The sequence below is a fragment of the Dermacentor albipictus genome, chromosome 1, assembly GCF_038994185.2.
Source record: "Dermacentor albipictus isolate Rhodes 1998 colony chromosome 1, USDA_Dalb.pri_finalv2, whole genome shotgun sequence".
NCBI lineage: Eukaryota > Metazoa > Arthropoda > Arachnida > Ixodida > Ixodidae > Dermacentor > Dermacentor albipictus.
The window spans coordinates 457,191,214-457,216,172 of NC_091821.1; the positions used below are offsets into that span (position 1 = coordinate 457,191,214).

General features: G+C 44.5%; 1 long non-coding RNA gene across 1 annotated transcript in view; it reads left to right on the forward strand.

The window, feature by feature from the left end:
* The first annotated feature begins 3,185 nt into the window (after window positions 1-3,185).
* LOC139059334 (uncharacterized) overlaps window positions 3,186-24,959 on the forward strand; it is a 79,227-nt gene continuing 57,453 nt past the window's right edge. The window contains exon 1 of the long non-coding RNA XR_011514098.1: window positions 3,186-3,278. This is a non-coding gene — a long non-coding RNA (uncharacterized lncRNA). The remainder of the gene's footprint in view (window positions 3,279-24,959) is intronic.

The window sequence follows — 24,959 nt, forward strand, 5'->3', positions numbered from 1 at the left end:
TATCGAGATGTAGGTTGTTGGTTGTCTATGGATGTCCTGACGAATGGAACGTGGAGAAACAGGGAATACTACAGTGTATCTCAGTGTCTTCGAGTATTCCAGTTCCTCTGTGCGCTGTGCCTAATGAGACCATTAAAACAAGATCTAAATGAGTAGCTAAAGAAAAAAATGCTATTTGTATACTCAGAGGCATTTTCGTGAAAGCGTAGTGCGTTCCCAAGAGCTTTTCTCCTTAAAAAAATATTGGTCCCGCGCTTTGTTGCAGTGGGCTGGGCAGCAGCACAGCTGGAAGCCTGGTAAACAACTCATTCTGCTTCATGATCCAGGTCGCGGCGCTCCATCTTGGAATCAAGCCTTCCACCTACAGCTGCTCTCCGTTGGCAAGAAGGATCGTTTGCTCCAGTTCAGCCGTGACCCCGTCGTCCGATCCTAGCTATCGCTGCCCTATCGAAGAACCGTAGATCACAATCGTCAAAAAAATCTGCCTTGGAGCCACCTAGAGCGACATCACCCACGTGATCACACCGAGCGTTATAGATCACCCCCAGAAGACAATCCGCACCAGTGGGCTAGGCAGCAGCGGAACTGGAAGTATGTTTTGCCCATTCTTATTCATGCTACAGGTTAGTGGGCTCTACGCAGGTGATTTCTTCCGCGATGACAACTAGTCTGTATGGCTGCTACCTTGCCTACGATTCAAGAGAATGCTTGTTGAATGTGTTCTTGGTGCCCCGGTCGATCTGTTGGTTTGCGGTGACGTGGAAGGTAACGCCGGAGCTGCAGCAACAGCTGAGGAATTACTAACTGAACTCCTCAATGGCCAAAAGTTATCTTGGAGAGGCTTGACACTCTTGAAACAAAACTGAAAAAGTCCGAGGAATCAACAGCAAATATTTAGGAATTGGGAACCAAGGTGAATGGTATGAAAAAGAGCATCGATGAGCTTGCAAAATAAACTTACGGATTCACAGTACAGGGGAAGACGTAATAGTGCTGTTATATTTAGTGTCACAGAGCAAATGAATGAACCCACATGATCACTTACAGAAGCAATATTTGAAAAACCTTTTCAGGAAACCCTTGGCGTTCCTGTGTCGTCAGTGTAACGAATTCATAGAATAGGACGCAGGCAAGGAAGTAAACCCCGGCCTATTATACTCAAGTTCATTGGCCACCGTGATAAAAGGGAATTTCCCGCAAGACAGTTCTAAATTAAAAAGGACAAATATCTCTATCTCAGAGGATTATTCACTAGCCAATGACATATTACAAAGCATCTCTGGAGCAGTGCTGCCCAGCAAAAACTCGCCGGCAACAAAGAAAAGCTCCTTTACGATAAATAAACATTGACGATGAACATTTTGAATGGGATAGCGTGCTAAACAAAATGATCCCTCTAGGTGGTCTGAAACGGTCAGAATGAAATAAGAGCAAACCGCAAACCATATCTCGGTGCGTTAATGTTAACGCCCGTAGTGTCGTAAAGAAAACAACCGATTAAAAAACCATTGCATTTGCCCATGACCCGCTCATAATAGTAATAACAGAAACTTACTTAAACTGTAGCATTACCGACTATGAAATAAGCCCACCTGGTTACCGCACACATTGGAATGACAGAGACACGCGTGGTGATGGCGTCGCAATCTTGTTTAAACAGTCACTACGGGTGACAAGATAACCCGACATTGCCACCACAAATTTTTTTTTTATTATGAAGGTATTCCTGAAAGAAATTAACATTGTGATAGGGGCTGTTACCGACCACCAGACACCAATGACAAATTTTTAAACAATTTAATGAATTTTTGTGTTCCTATAGGATCCCTGCATGTAACACTGCTTGCTGGCGATTTCGACATGCCGTCCACCAATTAGGTGGACTATTTTCCATATGCTCTTTCTCGAGCAACAGAAGCCCTTGTCGATCTTATATTACTTCCTGACTTTGCCCAGCTGGTAAAATGGCCCACCCAAATTCAGAACGTGTCATCTATATTAGACTTGTTTCTTATCCGCACAGCCATTGTACGACGAAGCCATTTTTTAAGGATTTTCAGATCATAAGATGATATGTCACTCAATGCAACTGAGTATTCTTTAATAACAAGAAACGCGTGAATGTGTTTTCCCTGTCTTTTCTTGTGCTAGTGATGTTGATGTGGTAGACGCACTAGAGAGCCAATTTTCCGGCTTTATTACTCTCTGTGATTCTTACCAACGTTCAGCCGAGGAGCTATGGTACTTTTTCAAGGATTTATTTTTCACGCGTAATAATGACTTGGTACCCCATAGGCGAAAGATATTGCGCGATTCTAACGCCTGGAAAAACAAACAAATCGCGCGACTTGGACGAAAGTTGAAATCAGTACGAACAGAGCATAAAGGACGCCCGCCCGCGGCTACCGCAAACAATATGAAAAGCTTGCGTGCTCTGCTGAAAGACAGCATCAAGGAGGCAAAAGCTCATTACCAAAATGTGTCCTAGAAATTTTTTTTAATGCATCCCCAGGAAAATTTTGGCATCACATCTCCCGAAAAACAAACAGTGCATAGCATGTACCTGAACGATGTGGTCACGACTGACAAATTTGACATTGCTAATGCCCTTAATGATTATTTTCATTTCGTGTTCACATGCGACGATGGCTTAAACCCATAGTTTTGTCAATATAATGACCTTCCGGCTACTGATTATGTTTTGGTTTGAGAGGAAGGCGTACTTTCGCAGGTAATAAACCTAGATGCTAAGAAGTCACCCGGTGTAGATGGCAAAGCAAACTGTTTTTTTTATTAAGCTGGGCCAAAATGTCCGCAAAATACCTGTCCCTCATATTTGACAAATCACCAACATGCACTGAACTTCTAACCGAATGGACATATGGCCAAATAACGCCTATCCCAAAAACTAATGACCTGTCGCAACCCGCGTTATTTAGACCTATTTCACTGCTGTGCACATGCGCCAAATCACTGGAACATATTATTTCCAAGCACACCTCCGTTTTCTTGTTAGTAAGAAAGCAAGTGATTTGCGGGAATAGTTGAGCGAGTGTAAAATGTTAATGTTTAGCGAGAGTCAAGTTTTCTTGTTCATATAATGTCGCTTAGGCTTATACATCTGTGTAGTGATATTAAAAAAGTATATAAAATGGCATCCCTCCAAGTCTGTCTGTACAGAAAAGCTACAATCTACCAATACTGAGGTGCAGTGTTAGAAACCATGATCGAGTGCTGCCTGCTTGTCCTACTTTGTGCATCGGCTACGGCATCAAATGGTAAGAAAATAGACAGGTGAATTAGAATAATTGTACCAATTTACTTAATTTAGTAATGTTAATTAACCACAATTAATAAGTTACAGCAAGGTTTCATTTCGTGAATGCATGTTACTCGCAAGCGTCTCGCTGCTATTGCCTTCTTGCGCATTGCGCGCAGAATGTTTTCAAAATGCTTTGATTGTGTATAGATGTGCCGGTTTTTTTCAAAGGTAATTTTTCTGTTTCATGTCCGCTTTTGTTTATTCATAAAGTGTAAAGTGTCATTAGGACAAATGGTAATCCACTGCAAGAAACTGCACGGTATTTACTGTTAGAAGCAGTTTGGTGATGTACTTTTCACATAATTCATTTTCTCCTTCCTCTTCTTCTGGAGTGTTCTTGCCAGCTGGTGCCCGGCGCTTGGAGACGACTTCAGGCTCGGTCGACTCGCGCTCGGCGTGCCGCTGCTTGCGTCGCTGCACCCTCCTTCTCACTCGGCGCTCGGCCTCTAGATGACGAGAAGAACCCGGTACATCCAAAGCGCACACAGAGACAGTCACAAACCCAACGCCATCCCCAACGCGCATCCAACTATCTTGCTCCTGCATGACACTTAGCGTCCTTTCCCGTCCTTCGCTTCCCTCAACGCCACCTAGACTTTCATCTAGGTGGCGTTGCTTTGTCGCGCGTTCTAGTGTTCCTGAATATATAGTTATGCTTAACTTTTCTAGCACCGCTCGCACCGCTATTCGCTGAGCACCATCAAATGGGTACAAAATGACGTCAAATGTTCAACTGCGTCACTGCATCCTGTGCCTTGCACTACGCTAACCATCTATCATCTTGTAAAGAAACTCATCCCATCGTTAACAATTTTGGTTGTCGTGTTGGTTATATCACACTGGACGACCGAGCTATACTACCCCTTCGAGCAGTTGCATGCACCGAGCAATACTACCGAGTTGCATACATTAGGTTCTCTTTATCTGCAAGTTGCCTATTTATCAATCAAGGAGAAGGAGGAGGAATAAATTTTTATTATCGAACTAGCACTTTATTACGGCCGGGCCTAAGCCTGCCATGAGGCGATGTCGACGGCTTGCCTCGCCACCACCTTACGGGCATGCTGGGTCGCCCTGGTTTGGTCGTCGAAAGCGGAGCTCCACAGAGTCTTACGCAACCTCGACGAGAGAGTCGTGGCGTTAATGTGTGTACTGTGCTGGGCACTCCCACAGCATATGCGGAGGCGTGGCTGGCTGAGCGCCACAGCACAGGCCGTTGGGTGTAGTGTAACCATCTGGGAATATAAGGTGGAGGTGGGCGGGTGAAGGGTACGTGTTTCTTTGTAGCAGACGCAGGCTGGTAGCCTGGGCCCGCCTGAACTTGTAGGAACGTGGGGGGGAAGGTTCGGCGGCTGAGCTAAAAGACCTTAACGAGGTCGTTATAAGTGTTCAGAATGTCACTGGTGTCCAACTCGACTCCAGTGCCTCCGGTGCGGTTGACTAGGCCGTGCGCACTTGAGTGGGTCACCTGGTTGATGTTGGGGAGATGTGGGTGGATAGGGCCCGTTTGGGCCGGGATTCATGTCGGGGAGATCATGCTGTCTTTAATATGCGGTGCCTGGCAGAGAATGCGAAGGGCTTGAGGACCTTCGCATTCTCTGCCTTTGCTGAAGCTAGTGACGACTGAGCGAGAGTCGCACGCGATGGTGTGACAGGCGGGATCTAGAGTAGCCGGGCCGATGGTCACTTTTTCAGCCATCTCGGCAGGGGGGTAGTGAGGGTGCAAGCGTGGTATAGGACTACATCGCATGTGGCGACGCCCACAAATCGTCTGCCATGGGAATATTGGGCTGCATCAACAAATGTGACGCCAGGCACGTGTGCAAGCGCTTTTATAATCAATTACCAAAAGCACTTTCACGTCACGATTGTCTAACTTCCAGAGCCCAATATTATTTCTCGGGACAAAACAGTTCGTGTGGAACCTCTGGGTGCATGCAACATATTGACTCCGATGAAAGTATTCTGTGACTCTGTTAGGAGATCATAAAATAAGACGGAGGTCACCTCTTTCAATTATACGATGGATTTAGCACACGGCTTCGCCGCGCCTCTTCACCCGTTGGAAAGCAATACTAATGAACATCCCTTCAAATAACCATTAGCAGCAACGCACCTTCCCTCCGCATATTGCTACATTCTGTCACAGTGGCTTCTTGCAGCACTGTGGAACGTTCAGCACTCTTCAGCTAACAGTAAGGTAAAACGCCCCTCAATATGTGTTTATCAGCGCGCGTTATCTGTTAAGCGTATGCGCGTCACCCTGTCGATAGATGCTGAATGGTTCGTGGATTGAAGCATCAAATCATTTGGCATTGTAACCAAAAGCTGCGTTTACATAAATGTGACAGCCGGGCTTAATCTATTTTGCGTTTAAACAACTCTTTGTAGCCTCCCAAGCCAGTAGCAATGGCGAACGTCATCATGAACACTCAACCGTGCCATATCGTCTGCTCGGCGTGTGTTTGGCGTTTGCTCACCATTGTCGTCTGGTGCCGCAAAGAGCAAAGTATTAAAATTGATGCATTGAACTCAGCATTTTGAGCGTTCCGCCTCGTCAACGCATCACCATTGCTAATGCGGTGGAGCTATCACTCAGACCACTTTATGCCTCTGCAACGACTCTGTAGCAGCGTTCAAATAATTAGCTGATCTCAAGAAGAACGGCAAAACACAGCTCATGATTCGTCCTTAGTGTGAGATGAGACTGAGCAATGACAGAGCTTACAATTTATTTCTTACTGTCCGGCCGGACAACCAGTGACACGGGCGAATTTGAATCGATGTGGCGATCTGGGCTGTTGGGCGCTGCCCCGTTGCTACGTAAGCGTTTATAGGGTGGCTAATGCGGCAAAGCATGCTGTGTTTGTTAATTCCTCTTTTTTTCTGTTCTCCATTCGCTTTTGTGCTGTATTTTTAATGGTTAATACGGTTACGATCGGTAAGTATCACAGCAATCGGCGGTGTAGGCCTAACGTGTCAACTATAGCTGTACCGTGTCATGTACCATGCAAACATAAAACTGCATAACCCGGTCAATATCTTGCAGTTACGCCCGGGACTATATGACACTGCGCAATGATATTCCCTCAGCAAACGCCATCCGTACCTTTGACAGTGCTGCAAGTTACTTGTGAGAAGGAGTACACGTGGAAGCTACTTTTTGCGGATTGGTCCATGTTTAGTAATTAATATATCTAACACGAAATTTTATATGACATCTGATCATACATGATACAGTAGCGTATTATCACGTAGTAGGGATGGTGAAGAAAGCAGCGAAACTGGGAATGAAGAAACAAGCGTTTTATTGGGGGGAACTTGAGCACTCAAAAACAGCTTACACTCAAAGACAGCGACAACGACGACCACAGTCTACGAGCATCAAAAACCTTATTAGCGGGTCAAGCGCGTCGGCTTTTACACATCAGTCATCGAAGGTTCCAGAGTAATCGCTGGTGCCCGCATGTCTTTCAGACAGTTCTACACCATTAGCGTCGCAGATACATGAAATCAGATTACGCAAAGTTCGGTTACGACAGGCAGCAAAAAGAACCATCGATAACATTCGAGAAACAGCCGATACGTGCGGGCGCGTCCCGCACTCAGCGATATCAATTATTAGACGGTAATAAGCGGTCACAAGAAAAAGGCAAAGTGCACGTGTCAATACCCTCCTCTCAGAAAGCATCGTCCCGATGCTGCAAATCAAACGGGAGAGCTAAAACAAAAAGGTCAATTAATAAACAAAATCAACAAAACAAAAAGAAGCAATGCCCAAAATAACACAGTCCTAAAAAAGTTCAATGTTATGCTATGTAAAGTCCCAAAGTTCGTATGTGCCGGCAGAACAGCTTAAGCCGCACAACATGGAGTATTTCAGGTTGTGAGCGGCGCCGCTGTGATAGCGAAATGCCGTCTCGCACGACCTCATAGGCGAGTGTGCCAATGTGTTCGATGATCTTGGGGAGTCTGAACTAGCGGCGTAATAGTTTCTCACTGAGTCCTTGTCGGCGTATCGTGGTCCAAACCCAAACACGGTCGCCGGGCTGGTACTCGAAGTAGTGGCGTCGAAGGTTCTGGTGTCGGCTGCCGTTCCTATGTTGACTTCATATGCACAGGTGGTCGAGCTGTCAGGATTCATCAGTGCGCTAGAGACAGGTGGGGACGTCAAGATTATCTTCGTCGTGACGTGCAGCAGCCTCGCCTCGAAAGTCGACGTCGGGTCCCTTCCCTAAACAAGCTTCAATGGCATGATCTGTAGTGTTTCTTGCACCGCCGTGTTGTAAGCAAAGGTTATGTACGAGAGGACAACATCCCAGGCCTTGTGTTCGACACCGCTGTACATTTCTAACAGGTCGACGAGAGTCATATTCAGGCGCTCCGTAAGACCATTCGTCCGCGGTTTGTAGGCAGTTGTCCTCCTGTGGCTTGCCTGGCTGTAATGCAGAATGGCCTGTGTGAGCTCCGCGTAAAGGCAATTCCTCTGTCAGTGCGGAGGACTTCTGGGGCGCCACATCGCAGCAGGGTCTTCTTGACGAAGACTTTCGCCACTTCGGCTGCTCTGCCTTTCGGCCGAGCTTTCGTTTCAGCGAAGCGGGTGGGATATTCCGTCGCCACCACCATCTACTTAATTGCGAGTGTTGACATTGGAAAGGGTCCCTATAAATCCATCCCGATCTGCTGAGATGTTCCGCAAGGAAGCTCCGTTGGCTGTAGTAATTCCGGTGGCCTTGATGATGGTGTCTTGCGTCGCTGACAGACTCGGCATGTTTTGGCGTAACGGGCGACGTCGGCGGCCAGTAATACTTTCCACTATCGTTGATAGCATGCGGGAGAATCCGAGGTGCCGCGCCGTCAGATATTTAGGGAGCGCGTGCAGTACTTCTGGACGGACTGTTGAGGGAAAAAGAAAATAGTTGGAATGGACTGGCGATGACTTCTTTACTAGTTAGTTGTTTTGAAGCAAAAACGAAGACTATCGTAACCTAAATGCCCTAGGGACAGCAGGGGTGTACCCTTCCAAATACTCGAAGAGGCCTTTTAGCTGTGGGGCTGCTCGCTGCTTTTCAGCGAAGTCTTCCAGGCCCATTATTACGAACAAAGCGTCATCTTCCTCGTGGTCTTGCGCCGGAAGGTCAACTGGGGCGCGTGATAAGCAGTCGGCATCAGAGTGTTTTCGTCCGTACTTGTAGGTTACAGTCATGCCATATTCTTGCACTCTGAGGCTCCACCACGCTAGCAGTTCTAAAGGGTCCTTTAAGTCAGCTAGCCAACACAACGCGTGATGGTCGCTGACGACTTTGAATGGCCTGTCATATAGGTAAAGGCTGAATTTTGTTGTAGACCAAATTTTGGCGAGGCATTTCTTTTCGGTCGTACAATAATTTCCTTCCGCTTTTGACAACGACCGGCTAGCGTAACCTATCACCCATTCAAGTCCGTCATTCCTCTGGACTAGAACGCCATCACGTCCTAGGCTACTGCCATCAGTGTGGATTTCTGTATCGGCTGCCTAGTCAAACTGCGCAAGTATCGGAGGCAACTGCATGCGTCGTTTGAGTTCTTGAAATGCGCCGGCCTGCGGTGCTTCCCATTTGAACTCCACATCACATTAAATGTATAATCGGCTCAGCATTACGTGAAAAGTCCTTGACAAAGCACCTGTAGAAGGCACAGATGCCTTCTAAAGGAATCTACGGACTGCCTTCTTGTCGACGGGCTGCGGGAACTTTGCGATGGCAGCTCTCTTCAGCGGGTCGGGGCAGACTCCAGATTTGCTGATGACGTGGCCTAGGAATAGAAGCTCATCGTAAGCGAAGCGGCACTTTTCCGCCTTCAGAGTGAGCTATAATGACGATAGCTTCTAGTAATGCCGCAAGCCGCCTGTAGTGATCGTCGACATTTCCGGCAAAGACGACGATGTCATCCATGTAAGCCCTGCTAAAACCATGTCCATGGGCCCTATAACGTAAAAGTATTCAAATATGTTTCTATTACAATTTCCTGACGTCAAATTTACGTAACCTCCGACGCAAGCACTGGGCGATCACCCGCAGGGTTGTCTGAACAGACCAATCAAACGCTCTCCTCGTTCATAGGAGGTCACTTTTGTTTGCTAGAAAAACGAATAATATTGCCTACACTGAGCGGCTTGTCGTATCTAATTGGCTAACAACAGGCGAGGAGAACGCTCAAATGGAGAGGGATTCACAGGGGCAGAGCCAGTTCACTGAAAATCGGTAACCGGATGAAGAGGGTGGTGCCAGCGTCTGCGATTGGCCGGCTTTCCCTTACTTAAATTGTGGTGGCTGGTTGAAAATCGCGGCGGCATGCAACGGAAGCTTAAGAATGACGCTAAAACTGACCCTCAGCAAAAAAGAGTTGCCAGAATGAGGTAGTAAACGTGCCGAAAGTGCTTTAAATCGTTACACGGTCACGCAAGAAGTTTTATTATACGCAAATACACCCATGCTCTCCGGCAGGTGCGAGTAGCCAGCGTCTCAGCCATCGGCGGCAGTCATCTTTTATTCCTTTCGGAACGGGGCAGCCTGCGGCTATTCCAAAAAAAATTCAGTTTTGTTCGGCATATTAATGCATCTTTATCGCGTACACGTCACTTTCACGCGGTGAGTTTGTGCGGTTTTGTGACGTCGCGTGACAGGCAGGTGAAGTGGGTGCAGCCCGAAAACTTTTTACCAATAGCCGAGGGCTAATGGTGAAAAGGGGTCGAATGAGGAACAACTGTCTTTCTTTTTTCTGTCAAATCATGCATAATCAGTGTGCACACATCATATCAGATGGGGAAGTATCGCGGTTTTCATGACGTCGCATGACAGACAGGTGAAGTGGGGGTGGTCGCAAAATGTTTTTGACCAATCGTGGAGGGCTGATAGCAGAATTGGAATAGAAAAATTTGGAATAGTTTTACGTTATGGTGCCCCATCCCGCGCTGGAACGTTGCAGGTGCCGAGCACAGTTGAAATGGCATAACCTTGAACTCACAGAGGCCGTCTGGCGTGATGAACGCGGTATTTTCGCGATCTCTCTGATCGACCAAGTAGCCAGACTTGTGGTCCCTCGACAAGAACTATTTAGCGTTGCAGAGCAGATCCAATGCATCGTTGTCCATGGGAGGGGCTATACGTTTTTCTTCGTGATCTTATTCAGTAGACGATAATTGATGCAGAAAAGTAAGGTTCCGTCCTTTTTCTTCAGCAAGACTACAGGAGATGTCCACGGGCTTTTCGGCAGTTAAATGATGCCCTCCTGCAGCATTTAGTCGACTTGTTGCCTATTAGCTTGCCCTCGCGTTGAAACTCGATAAGGGCTCTCGCGGAGTGGTCCAGCGTACTCTTCGTTTATTATGTGATCCTTTGCAATGGCTGTTTGTAGAATGTTCGATGAAGTCGAAAAGCAGTCTTTGAATCGTCGGAGCAGACCTCCGAACTCTTGCTGCTTAATCATGAGGAGACTTGGATTTATGTCGACATCTGGTTTGACAAATATGGTCGTCGGGACTGATATGGGGAGGAGCCAGACAGTATAACACAATTGTGGATCGCAAATTCAACTTCCGGCAGAATTCGAGAGCGCAAACGCATTGTTGGCATTCACAATTTTCTCAATCTACGCGATTGTCGTGCCCTTGTTGATGTGCTTGAACTCGCTAAGTTTGACAGCTTCACTTTTGCTTTCTCTCCATGCAGTCGAGCGATCCCACTCGCGACGCAAGCGACAATGTTGAGCAATAGACGTTAGTAACCCTCGATGACGCCTTCTACATCTGCTGGTGTATCGTTGAGAACGGAAATAGGAATACTGGAGCGAGGCGGGATGCTCACTTGATATTCGAGCGCACTCAAGGCGTGGTGACTACGAGAGCTCTCCGGAGAAGTCGCTTGATCTTCCGACAGCGTAATCGACTTCGACTTCACATCAATGGTTGCGCCGTGCCAGTTCAGGAAGTCCATGCCGAGAATGACGTTTAGTGAATACTGTTGGAGTCGGTGTTGTGAGGTGTCCTCCAACTGTCCGAATTTGAAGGCCTTCCCATGCAGTCTTAACTTTCTTCAACAGGGCGGGGATGGGTCCACACATGACGGAGTAGTTGGCTCCTGTGTCCATTAAGGCGCTGACTGCATGGCCATTGAGAAGCACGTCGAGGTCAGTGGTTGTTTGCTTTGTGTTGCAGTTCTGCCTTTGCGTCGTATTGCGGCTGCGTCGCGTTGACTTGTGGCTAGTACGTGGCGTCATCAGGTAGTCTTTCGTCGGCGTATTCTTTGCTTCCAGAATTCGTCGGGATGGCGGCGTCTCGTTGATATGTCGTCGAGGCAAGATTTTCGGCATCTTCGCCGGTGGCAGAGGATCTCCGTCAGTTCGACGAACAGCAACTGCGCGTCCATCGGTTGGTGCTTTTAGTTTTCTGGATACGGGCTCCCAGACCAGCTTCGGAATTGGCCACGGTATGGTCGGCGCTGCGTGGACGACAGTATTGTGGTGTTACAGGGCTCTAGCGCGGGCGCAGATGGAGACCTTGACGGCGGCCGGCGGCGGCGTAGCTCATCGCTTCTCGTACGGGAGGCGGGGATTCAGGCTGCACTTTGGGAACGCCAAGTTACCGTCGAAGTTCGTCCTTGACCATGTCGGTGACCGAGGACACCTGAGGTTGCGACAACAGTAACATGTTGCGCAGCTCTTCGAGCACAATGACCCTGGTGGTTTCTATGAGGTCATCGAAGCCCAGTGATTCATTGGCGCACTGTGGATGAGCACTTGGCGGTTATACTACCCAGTAGTGTAAAGCGCTTTCTCGATCGTCATTGCTTCTGTGAAGAACTGAGCTACAGTGTTCGGTGGGTGACGGACCGTTCCGGTGAAAAGTTCTTGCTTTACGCCTCGCATCAAGAAGCGGACTTTTTGCTCTTCGGCCATTTCCGGGTCGGCGTGCCGGAAAAGTCGGGTCATCTCTTCCCCGAAGATGGGAATGGTCTCATTGGGTAGTTACCCTCGGGTTTCCAGCAGAACTTCGGTCCTTTCTTTTCGGACAACGCTTGTGAAGGTGCTCAGGACGGTACTGCGGGACAGGTCCCAAATTGTAAGGGCAGACTCCCGGTTGTCGAACCAAGTCATCACGCCATCTTCTATAGAGAAGTTGACATGGCGTACCTTATCCTCAGAAGTCCAGTCGTTGAAGGTCACGATCCTTCGAAGGTTACGAGCCAGGTTTGCGGATCCCGCAACGTAGCTCCAGGGAAGGCAGGGGGCATTCTGGGTTGTGGAAACACGATAGGTGACGCTGGGGCTGCCATTATGGTTGCTGAGCTGGACACGGTCTTCCTGGTAGTATCAGGCAGAAGTCCGTACTCCGCGAGCAGTCCTTGCAGTCTGCAGCTACCTCGCCGGTCTAGGTCGACGTTGATGTTATTTTCGCGCTTCTGGCTTAGATCGCGGCTTTGCGGGGGCGCTCGGTACATGAACACACTAGCACCTCCACCAGATTTGAAGCAGCAGTGACGGTGAAGAAAGCAGCAAAATGGGCAATAACGAAACTAACGTTTCATTGGGCGATCTTGTGCCCTCAAGAACAGGTTACACTCAAAGAGCGGCTACAGCAGCGAACACAGTTGGGGATGGTCGAAAATTTGATCAGCGGATAAAGCGCGTCAGCTTTTATACATCAGTGATCAAAGTTTCCAGAATATTCGCTGGTCCGCACGCGTTTTTCAGAAAGTTCTAAAGTTCTACACCATTCGCAACGTGCATACATTAAGTCAGATTACACAAGATTTGGTGACAACAGGCAGCAAAAAGAACCACCGCGAACATTCGAGAAACTTTCGGAACGTGGGGGCGGTTCCCGCGCTGAGCAATAACATTTGTTAGATGGTGAAAAGCGGTCACACGAAAAAGGCAAACCAGTACACGTGTCAGTATTTTAAAGCTTTTAATATCGACGAAGCACGAAAGTTCGCTCCGCAAAGAAATGGCAATAAATGCCATATCTAGCCTCCTGGTGGAATGAGGATGGTAAGAAGTTGTTTAAAACTGATGACAAACCAAGGGACACACTGAGTCGATACCCAAAAGCGGAAAGTATGGTCAAATTGAAACATAAACCAAAGGCTAGGGGAATACGACGGCAAGCATGTAGAGCAACCTTCGTGAAGTTTCTATCGGGGAGGAGCTCCTGCACACAAGAAACGAAAACCTTGAGCGCACTTAGAGGGCTAAACGCGCACGATACCCATAGGTTGCCTTCGGTGAGCGACTAAAAATACAGCCTAAAAGATCAGGCAGATGCTTTTGGTGAAAAATACGAGCATGTGTCTAGCTCCATGCAGTATTCGCTGTCATTTAAATACAGAGCACTAGAACATAGGGCGATCGAAGGCAGATGCAGAGAAAACGAAGTGTTCTTAAGACATTGCCGAGCGGACAGCTGCCATGGATGGAGGCAAAAGCTATTTGCCCCTAGCTGGCAGGATCGTGTACGACATCAATGAGTACTTGCAGACTGACACACTAATGACTCTTTGAGCACTTTCAACCCAACTTTGGCTTCCGGATGCCTTCCAGCAACATGAAAAGAGCTACCATTGTCCCAATATTGAAGTATGGCAAATACTCAGTCTCGGTAATAAGTTACCGCCCGATGGCGCGGACAAGGTACCTACTGAGGCTCTTAAAAAGACTTGAAAGTGCTGTTTGTTACACTTCCTCGAATGCAACAACTTTCTTAACCCTTATAAACATGGTTTCAGCGAAGGGCGGCTAACAACTGGCCACGTCATACGCGTCGACGATAACCATGTGAGGCATTCGCACATAAACAATCTGTTTCGAAGCTTGTTTTCATGAAATGGATAAATCGTACGACATCACGTGGCTCTACAAAATCTTGCGCGATCTGTTGAGAATGGATACACGAAGAAACATAAAGATCTTCATTTAAGGTTACTTATCAAACTGTACATTTCGTATTCAAATTCGTATTGATTTGCCAGGTCACTTGTTCAAGAAATTGGTATACCATATCTTGGCGTAATCACGTGTACCCTATTTACTGTAAAATGAATTCTTTGCTTTCCTTTATTCCGCAGAAAAGGTGTTAGTCTGCATATCTTGCTCATGTGCAGATACGATATAAACCGTGTTACCTCACAGTGTGTGAGGGACACTTTGAGCTTGACAATAACAAAGTGTCACAGTGTCTAATGAAAATGCTCTTAAACGAAATCCACAGGAAAGCTCCCGCGCCAAGAAGCGACCCCTCGTCCATGAGCAGAATATCTAACTCAATTAAATTCAATTGATTTTGTCATCATATCAGCGCCTGATAGCCGATGAGCGCCCGATTAAAGCTCCCGCTCCTCAGCTTGACAAAGCGCTGGATGACTATAACACTTGGGCGTCATTGCAGCGGCATGAAATCCAGCAAAATATAAGTAAACTAAACATTCGCGTAGACTAGCAGCAACGATACAAAGTTGAGGATAATATAAGCAAAAATAAATTATCAGTAAGTGATGTAAAGACGCAAATCAGCGATACGTTTCGCGGGCAAATAAAACAAAAGAAAAGGAAGAAACGCAAGAGAACATCAAAACAGAAAAAAAGAAAAAGGGGTATAACAGTACCCAAATGTGTGAGGTAACGTTCTATGAGCGATATAACATTTAGCTAATAATGTCGAACATTCGCGTAAACAATGTATTTAATTTTCTTGTGTGAAACCTTACAAAATTTTATAGAAAGTTTATGGACAGTCTACATACATTTGTCTAAGTCTATAGACTGTCTATAGACATTTCTTTAGACTAGTCTATAAAGAGTTTATAGACTTATGTCCATACACTTTTTGTAGACTAGTCTATGAAAAGTTTGAGTCTATAGACTGTTTATAGATTACTGAAAATTCTTTTGTAGACAATTGTCTGCAGCATGTCTATAGACAAGTGTATAGGCTTATAGTTGGAACTTTTGTAGACTGAAGTCTATAGAATGCCCATAGACTGTCCAATGTCTGTACACTATCTATAGACTATTCTTATAGACCCGTCTACAGACATTCTATAGACTTATGGCAATACACTTTTTATAGAGTAGTCTATAAAAAGTCTGAGTCTATAGACTGTCTATAGACTGTGTATATATTAGTGAAAATTCACGTTTGTAGACATGTCCGCAGCATGTTTACAGACAAAAGTGTATAGGATTATACAGTTCTATTTTTGCAGACTGAAGTCTATAGAATGTCTATAGACTATCTATAGACATTCCATAGATGTCTGTCTATGTCTATAAATGTCTGTATTATATCTACAGACATTTTATACACTTCAGTCTACAAATTTAGAACTATATATGCAGTTCTACTTTTGTAGACTGAAGTCTATGGAATGTCTATATATAAATGTCTATAGATAGTCTATAGATATTCCATAGACATCTGTCTACAAAAACAGAACTTTAGGATCAGATACACTTTTTTCTATGACATTCTCCAGGCATTTGCCAACAAATATGAATTGTCATTATTCAATAGAAAGTCTACAGACACAGACATTATATAGACAAGTCTACAAAGAGTGTATAAGGCCATAAACCCATAGGTATCGGCCACTTACAAGTTAGTTTACATTTTTGTTTACAGGTGGCAGCAAAAAATTTGAGTGTATTTATGCATGCGCACCTGTTGCTTTTCATCTGCACTTATGCATTAACGTTAGTACATTAATACTGCTCCTGAACCAGCTGTACTTTCATATATGTTGCATAAACAGAAAGATTTTAGAGCTGAATCAGGCAGTGCAAGAAATAAAACAAATGCACCGGCAATGAATTAACAGTTTGTATTGCACAATATAATAGATGAATTCCTTAAAATGCATGTCTTATGCTATTATGGGAACAGACCAAATATTTACACTACTTCCCCTTGGCAAGCGTTGTCGCCAGGCTGACCTTGACCTTTGTGTCATTAGTCCCAAAGATGCTGCAGGTGTATGCTGCAAATAAGTAGATGCAGCAATATGAGGCAAAAATGAGAAGTGTGTATTTGTTGTATGTTCATTAACCAGCTTATTATATTCGCTCAAACCATCTAAGTCAATACTTAATGCGGTTTAACTATGACTAAGGGCTGCTTGTGAATACAAAGCAGTACCTTTATACAATGATTTATTTCATGGCGTGGTAAACAATTAAACAGTTACAGTATGTTCCCTTTTATGACAAGTTGATATATGATGCATTTTTGTACTTATCCCAAATGATCTCGATATTTATTTCTGAAACGTTACCCAGTTGGACTGTCTGCACATTTTTTTGGCTGGTAGTTCAGTACACCCATCCAGAGGTATCAGCTCAGAAGACGCGACTGGAGTATTCACATTATCATGCCAAAGATTGTAATTTATATTGCGTATTACACATTTAAATTTCTTTCTTATACTTTTAAATTAATGGGTCATTGGCCATAACATGAACAGAAGGCAGATGGATTGATTCTATTCATATGGTCACTTAGTTTTTGACAGGTAATGAGGCCTCTTGGGCATGCTAACAGGTTTCCAAGTTAGGTATACCACATTAGCACCCGAAATACCACACGAGCATTTTGTGTCATGGCACGACAGATATGCACCTCCTAGAGAACAGAACTGATAGTATAGTTCGAACGAATTCTATCATTGCAAATTATTTAAGGTGCTTTCAAAGAAGAGAATTTTTTCTAGTGTTTCGAGGTTCAGGACTTTTAATTAATGCAAAAACCAAAACAAATTGAGTAAGAAATTCCTGGTCAGTATGCTGGACTGGAATGGAATGCTGGACTGGAATGGAACCAATTTCCCTCAAATTTTTGAGGTGAAATGTTTTAAAAATATATTTAACAGAGAGGTTCTCTGGAAACATTGTAAGATATTTAACAAGGCAGCATACCTATGTGGCCATTTTAAGATTTCCCGACCTTTTTCCAAGCCTTCTCTGGCTGTTTTCATGAAATGTGTCTGGCAATCTGACGCCCGCAGCTTAAGTGCAAATATTGTGGTTTAAGGCTTGCCATGTACTGCCAGTCCATAATATTTAGATAAAACGAACACGTCAGTCACTTGACATGCAGTGTTAGATTCAACTGACTTGAATCCCTTGTTTAATAAAGCTGAGAAGGGTTCGGACAAGTTCGTAATTGATGGACACACGAGTACACCACGGAAGACAAGGACACAGAGGCACACACGTAAAGTAAATGCAACAATGTGAGGGAAAACTATTCAATGTGTTACCTTTGCAGTTCAATAGTAGTTTTCTATACAATATTCTCTCATCACTTATATCTCTAGTGAACTTTGTTTACCTCTGACTAAAGACTACATGGCAATATGAATCAGTACCATTATGACGTTTCGTTATATTACAGTATGATAAGCAGTTAGACAACCATAATTGTCGCCAGTGCCAGCAACGGTACGTTTCGTTTCAAGACAGGTTCATGTCACACAGTGTACTTATAAAAATAAAAGAAATGCCAGAATCCAAACTATTTCTCTCTTTGCAATTTTTGAAACAAAGATACCCGTCTGGACTGCGCACATTTTTCAGGTGTTAATGCAATATGCCCGCGCCGTACGAACATGCTGAGCATAATGATCGCAGTTTTGAACAATCTGCAATGTCTCTTTTCTCATACTTCCAGATGAACACATTTGTCACAATTTCAGTAGAATGCACATGATTGGGGACGAATTCATAAGGTTACTTATCAACTAATGCATGTTACGATCTCTTAGGTTGTTGATATGGTAGAACAATTGCAATGTCCACTAAATTATTTGAATAATCTGTACGATATCTACTAAGAAAAGACCACCGAATGGATAATCTGGCTCTTTTTTCGTTTGTGCAGCGCATATAGTATACAGTCTGTCCAAGACGACGGCACTACATGCAACAGTAATGAAAACCTGAATACTTATAACGCACGACAAGGGCTTCATACCATGCACGACGGACACAATTCTTATCTGCGCCAGCAGCTGCCTAGTGAATAACAGCACGTAAACTGCATAACGTGGAAGCATCAAAAGGCTCTTAACCCTTTTCATATAGCCCTAAAGATAACTTCCGCTGCTAAACTGTTTATAACAGAGACAAAAAACAAATCTTCCAACTACCGTCAAAGGCAATACCTTCCGTTTTAAACGTGTAAAGGTGCTTCCCAGAGCGACTAATCTATTGTTCTCTATTTTTTTCGGCTAAGTTGTGAAGGTGCGAGTGACTGAGCTTATCGCAGGTTTCATGCTCCAAAATCGTTTGAGGTTGCGTATAAATAGATTGGATGAATCTAAATATTTCTGCAAGATAGTTCTTAAAATGTCGTGTTTTTTGCTTGCGGTAACTTCCCAAAATTATTTGGATTGGTTGCCAGAAACCTTAAAAATACTGCTACATTTAAATCATGCGAAAACGGCAGCGTACAGACTGCTGATGCATGCCTCGCAAACATGGCCTTTCATCCGAGTACGCTAGCAGTTATTCAACTGTACGTGCCTGTTTGAAAATTATTCATGCTAACACAATTTCAAGATGTATACGTAAAGCGTGTCACGAGAATTTCACTGCACATGCGGCGCAGCATTGATCGCGGCCGGATCGTGCGCCACGAAATGAGATCTACAACACTGGGTGCCCAACACACACAATCCGCTTAGTGGCAGCTCAGTATCAAGCTAAAACATGGTGTACTTTATTTTTTACGCACCTAAAATACAACGCTAAAATCAACAAACCCGAGTGATCGCTCGCTGTAAAACATTCCATATAGTAGAAGCGAGAACGAGAGCGCGTTATCAAATCATGTCAACGACAAACCGACACTATAGCCGAGTCACCTGTGCTACATGCAGCCGGTTCGCGCTACGAAATGCGCTCACATAATCATGAGCTTTTGCCGCAAAACATCTTCGCTAAAGCTTACCGTTCAGTGTATTTGACGTGTGATGCCGCAAAGAAGACACGTATACACAGACACCAACGTTCAGGCAGACAGCACACACCGCTATAAGCGTTTACGTGCCTGGCGCACTCGTTGAGAATTCAAATTGACGCGGACAAACAGCGCACCGCCACGAATGCGCAAGAACTCTGCGCATGCGCAGGAGCTCCGCGCGTGGTGCGTGCGCGCTCCGAGGAGTGTGAGCACCTTTTCTTTTTTCTTTTTTTTGTCTCTTTCTCTTTTTCTCTGCGCGCCATCCGCGCCGGAACGGGTTGCTTTTCTTTTCCATTTTCATGTGTTTTCATGGACGAAGGAAATGCGCTGCGAGGTTGTATTACAAACGCTGTGGGCTGTCGTGTGGATGCATGAATGCGCTGTTTGTAAAACTCGTTACAGGGCCCTTCAGACGCATTATCGCCAGCTACGATAAGTAATACAGCGCATTTGTAGCATATCTTCCAGCGTACCGCCAAATGTGATGCCCGCACGTATGTTAGTGCTAATTTTCAGTACCGATGATAGGTCAAAGCAATCAATACAGCATTGAGGCACTCATATGCGTGGCTGCGCAGGAATACCGCCTTCGAAATACTGGATGGGCTCAGAGAATTCGGCACATATTTTACGCGAATCGGAAATTTTGATGAGTTTATAGTACAGGATATCAGTCAACAAAAACCGCCCAATGTTAGTGATGCAGCCGCGATATGAAGACAATGTGAAAAGTATGTGGGAATCGGACGACACACAATGTGCACACTACATGCACGGCATCAGGTCATCGCACTCTCACAAAGTCCGCGTTGTCACCTACAAACATTACGAGTCTCTGCGCTGTCAGCTTGATGCCTGTTTGGAATCCACTCGTAGCTGAAGCTGGCGTTCATAACATCTATTTTCATAACTAGATCGGCGTTTTGCTTTCTTTAGTCTGCTGCCGCAAAAGTGATGCTACGACAACTGTGAATACTTTCTTGGGATTGCCAAGTGCGACTACGTAGATCATATCATGGGGTCAACAAATGCGGAGGTATACACTATGTGTATACTAAAGTGTACAAATAGGCTCTACAGCAATATCAGCTGCATGCAACTTCAGTGGCTTATATCAAACGCAGCTCCGTATTATCCACCGGTACCTGCAGGCGCTTGGTTACAGCATACACGGGTTGGGCACAGATTAAAGATGTTTGTCTATTGTCAATCTATAGACGCCTTGTAAACCTGAAGCAATAAGGATTTTACAATATCGGCTGTTTTATATTTCATCTCACGCCTTACCACAATCGGTATACGGGCTGTTCGCACAAGTTAACATGACCTTTGGTAACGTCCCACCCTATGGCCTTCACCAGCGGTGACATAGGAAACCGTGGAAAATAATTCGAATTGCAAAGAAGTATACGGGGTGTTTCACTTAATTTGAGCCAGACTCTAAGATATGCAAATGCTACGTAGCTGGAGAGAACCAAGGTAATGTTTGCAATCAATTGGGGTGGGAACAGTCAGATTATTTTTTTTTTGTATTCCCCCTGATTAGGTAATTAGTGTTAATTAATTTCTCAGTTATATTTATTAGATGAAAATTCTTAAAGGTAAAATTGGAAAGCAACCTTAGAAAATCCCGATACAGTGTGCTGTTCAACGCGCGCTCCATAGAAGTGTTTTTCCGAGCGTGCGGAAGCCCGCGATTACACGCAATGTGACTCGAGCGGCCGGTCGCTCAGCAATATATATATATATATATATAATACTCTTGTGTTCTGTAAAAATGAAAGCCAAGTTACAATTGCGAAAATTAGAGTATTTTGGGGAAATATGTCGCAATATGGTCATGGAAGAAAGCGTGTAATTATTTTCACTGAACTGTCCCTGAAACGTCATCACAAATACTTTCTTTAGCCTCTGTGCTGCGCCCTGGATCTACAACAGAAGCCTCAATATGCCACAAATGCTGCTTTGGCCTATGTTAAAACATCGGTAACGCACTAGAAGGCTTTAGAGCGGAAACTGACGGAGACAAAGGAGGCACACAAAGTACACACACAGCGCTGACATTCAACAAAAAAATCATTCTACTATTTTCAACGAACAAGCCCAACTGGTTACTTTGTCGGTAATGCGCTTACGTGGTCTATGAAAAAATACGCAGAAAAGCGGACATAATTGAGAAGAATAACTACTTTCCCCAAGGAAATTTCAATCGTAGTGTTGCGCGTTTTCACATAGAAAAAACATGTCTAAATTTTAGTGTCACCATTACAATGTCTTGTTTCACGCTTGGACGTCACCTCATAGCCTACTGGCGGGAAATACAAACCATGGTGATTCAAACGGTGGTGCGTGCCTCGAAGATTAGTAGTCGTGAAGACCAGAAGTTTGTATTTAAATCATGGAGGCATGACTATTGAAGGTACATCCACATTGCGCGCTTACGGGCTACCGGACGGGCACATATGCCTCCGCCTACACTTGAAGTGCTAAAGCGAGTCACAAATCGCTTTCAAGAGCGTGAGCTAGGAGCACCACTGCACCACACACGTTCAGTCACGTGGAACCAGCGAAAGAAGACGAATACTTTTGGTGAACATTGTTGATAGGCACGTTTAGTGAGCACATTTTACTAGTTGCGTTATATGCTTCTACATTTATTCCCGCTACTTGGGGCCAGAGAGGGAGTGCTCTACAAAGTTCTTGTTGGAATACGTGACACAGGACATTTACGAGGCTAAGTCCGACGAAACCAACAAGTGCAGCTGTTCATTATTGGGGGCATTATGGTAGGTATGTCAATCATGTAGTTCCTTCTTTTAACATGTTTGCTATCGCGTTTGTATGCTGCTTGATCACTCTTATGTTTTGCGGAAATATTGAAAATGGCTTTTGCAGATAACACATTTCTAGCCCTTCAGCGCTATTAGTGTGAGAGGCAGACAATACATACACGAGAAATCGAAACGCACCTTAAGCTAATTACCATAATTTCACTATTTAACTTATTTATTATTACTCTACTGCACTTTTGGCAAATTAAGAATCGTAGCTGTGAGTTGGTAAGGCGTGTACTCTTGGAAATAATATACAGAATAATACTACTTTCGAGACATATGCCATAAACTCGGCGCAATAATGCACTAGTGTTTTATTTATTTTTTATTGCGAAATAAATTATATGGACACTGCAGGCGCACTTCGGCTGTCAGCACCGCATAAAGAAAAGACACCGATAAAGGTTCCGTATAAAGATCAAGGGTACAAAATCACTGCCCGCGTCATATGCCGTATATGTGATCTAAAGCCTGCGAGGGTGAGCCGTTCATCGCGGCACGCAAGAGAGGAAAGCGAGGAAGAATCGCGCCGTCGTCTACATAACCGTTTGGAGGACGATAGCTTACATCATAAAAAAAAACTTTCCTGTGGAAGTATTGACTTTCATAGTTATTTGGGAACACTGAGTACTCAGGTAATAATTCGGACGTATGTTTTATTATAAAAGATCATTCAAACACCACTTCCTAGTCCAGTGACACGAATGAAAAAAATATTTTTTGGTAATTAGCGAATTGGCAAAGATCACCTTCATTTGTGCGTCAAGTTTACGGTATCATAAAACGAACATCACTTCTAAGTTTTGTAAGAATATACTTAGTTGCATTTCCTTATTTAGAAATGGTTGAATGTTGAAGTTGGAGCACTTCCACTGAACATTATTTTCGTATTTAGGCGGTGTGCTGATGTCAGTGGCACAGACACAAAGCCAGAAAGGTCTACGTCTGTGTCGCTGATTGATTTCATGGCAACGCGTAACAAGGCGACCATAAATACAACACATTAACGCATGTATTAGTAATGGAGTAAATGTATAAACATTGTGTGATTAAAATGGGAAAATTTATAGAATGTTGCTTATGCACAGCAGGGAAAACACCAACATGGATGCAGAAATTGTACATGTCACACAAGGAACACAAAACACAGCAAGACAACGAAGTGCAGATAACATAAATCCCTTTTCATTTAAGGGGAACATTCACAGATATACAAAATAAACGAGTCACCATACACTTTCAGCGTAAAATGTTTGTTCATGGAAAAAACGCACAAACGAAAACACAAGAGCATAGACGCGAACAACAGTAAGAAGGGCAAGTGTGGGCACCTAATTGATGCGATAAGAGATACGCCGACTAGTGCAGAGAGTTAAGTAGATATGGCAGTGCATGGCGCAGTACTAAACTCCCGTAGGTATTTCTTGAATGCGGTATACGACAAGTGTCTCTGTGACGTGTACTACAACTGCTTTTATTTAATTCTAGCCTGTTAGTATGTTCGTCCTAATGTTAATCTTTAATGTTAGTATTTATTACAGTGTGAGCCAAGGCGAGCTTTAAAGTGTACAGGTATTGGGTTTTCGAAAGGAGATGCATCTCAAAATGTGCAACAAACGAAAATAATTTGGAGGCCATTGCGTGGTTAGTTATAGTTTACGGCGGCGGCAACGGCGGTGGCAGCAGCAGCAGAGCCCAAGGAAGGCGGCAAGCAACAGGAAGACAAGAGAGCGTTTTAGGCGTCCGACGTCTCAAATATAGGCACAATACATTTTAGCAATGATGCAAATAATCCCAAACGAGGACTGGCGCGCCCTATATCTACAACTGGAAAAGCGAAATTTGATTATTTGAAATGATAGAAAGGTGTTAACGTTTGAACATTGCTCTTTAATTTTCTCGTAATACTGCAGCAGTAGTCATGGCAAATTGGCTTAATTGAACGAGAGCACTACTCACATTTATGTTCACAGGTCATTGTATCTAGCTCGAGACACCGCATTAGTGAAACAAAGACAGCCTTATGCAAATAAATTACGACTCAACAAAACACTACCAAGAAATAATTGGGAGAGAAACAATGCTTTACTAAAAAAATATCCTGATCTCACATGAGGAGTGGGATGTACAAGTATAGCAGTTTCTCAAACAAAAATGGTACAGTGAAAAACCAGATTGTATGGGCAAGAGTTCAGTTGTTAACTTTCAAATGTCAGTTCGGCTTTGATAAACTTCGGTTTCTCGGACACGTCATCAGTGCTGAAGGCGTCCGGCCAGATCCCGAAAAGACAGCAGCTGTTGCGAGGTTCCTGACACCCACAGACAAAATATAAATGCGACGTTCTTTGGGTTTATGCGCATACTACAAGAGATTTGTGGAAAACTTTTCAAAGATTGCCGAGCCCCATACAATACTAGCAAGAAATGATGAACCTTTCATGTGGAAAAGAGAACACGATGCCTTTGACGAGTTAAGGAAACGCCTGCAAGCTTCTCCAATTCTTGCCCATTTTGATGAGACAGCCGACACTGAAGTTCATACCGATGCGAGTAACGTCGGCCTCGGTGCCATGCTAGTGCAGTGGAAAAACGGCCAGGAGAAAGTAATAGCTTATGCCAGCCTTAAGCTCTCGAAAGCAGAGGCAAACTACTCAGCAACCGAGAAAGAGCGTCGTGCATTCATTTGAGCAATATGTAACATTCAACACTACTTCTATGGTAGACCATTCAGAGCAGCCAGTGATCACCATTCTTGAAGTAGTAAAGGCAAGGCGCAGAAGACTAGGACTTAGGAAGAAGAACACAAGCGACA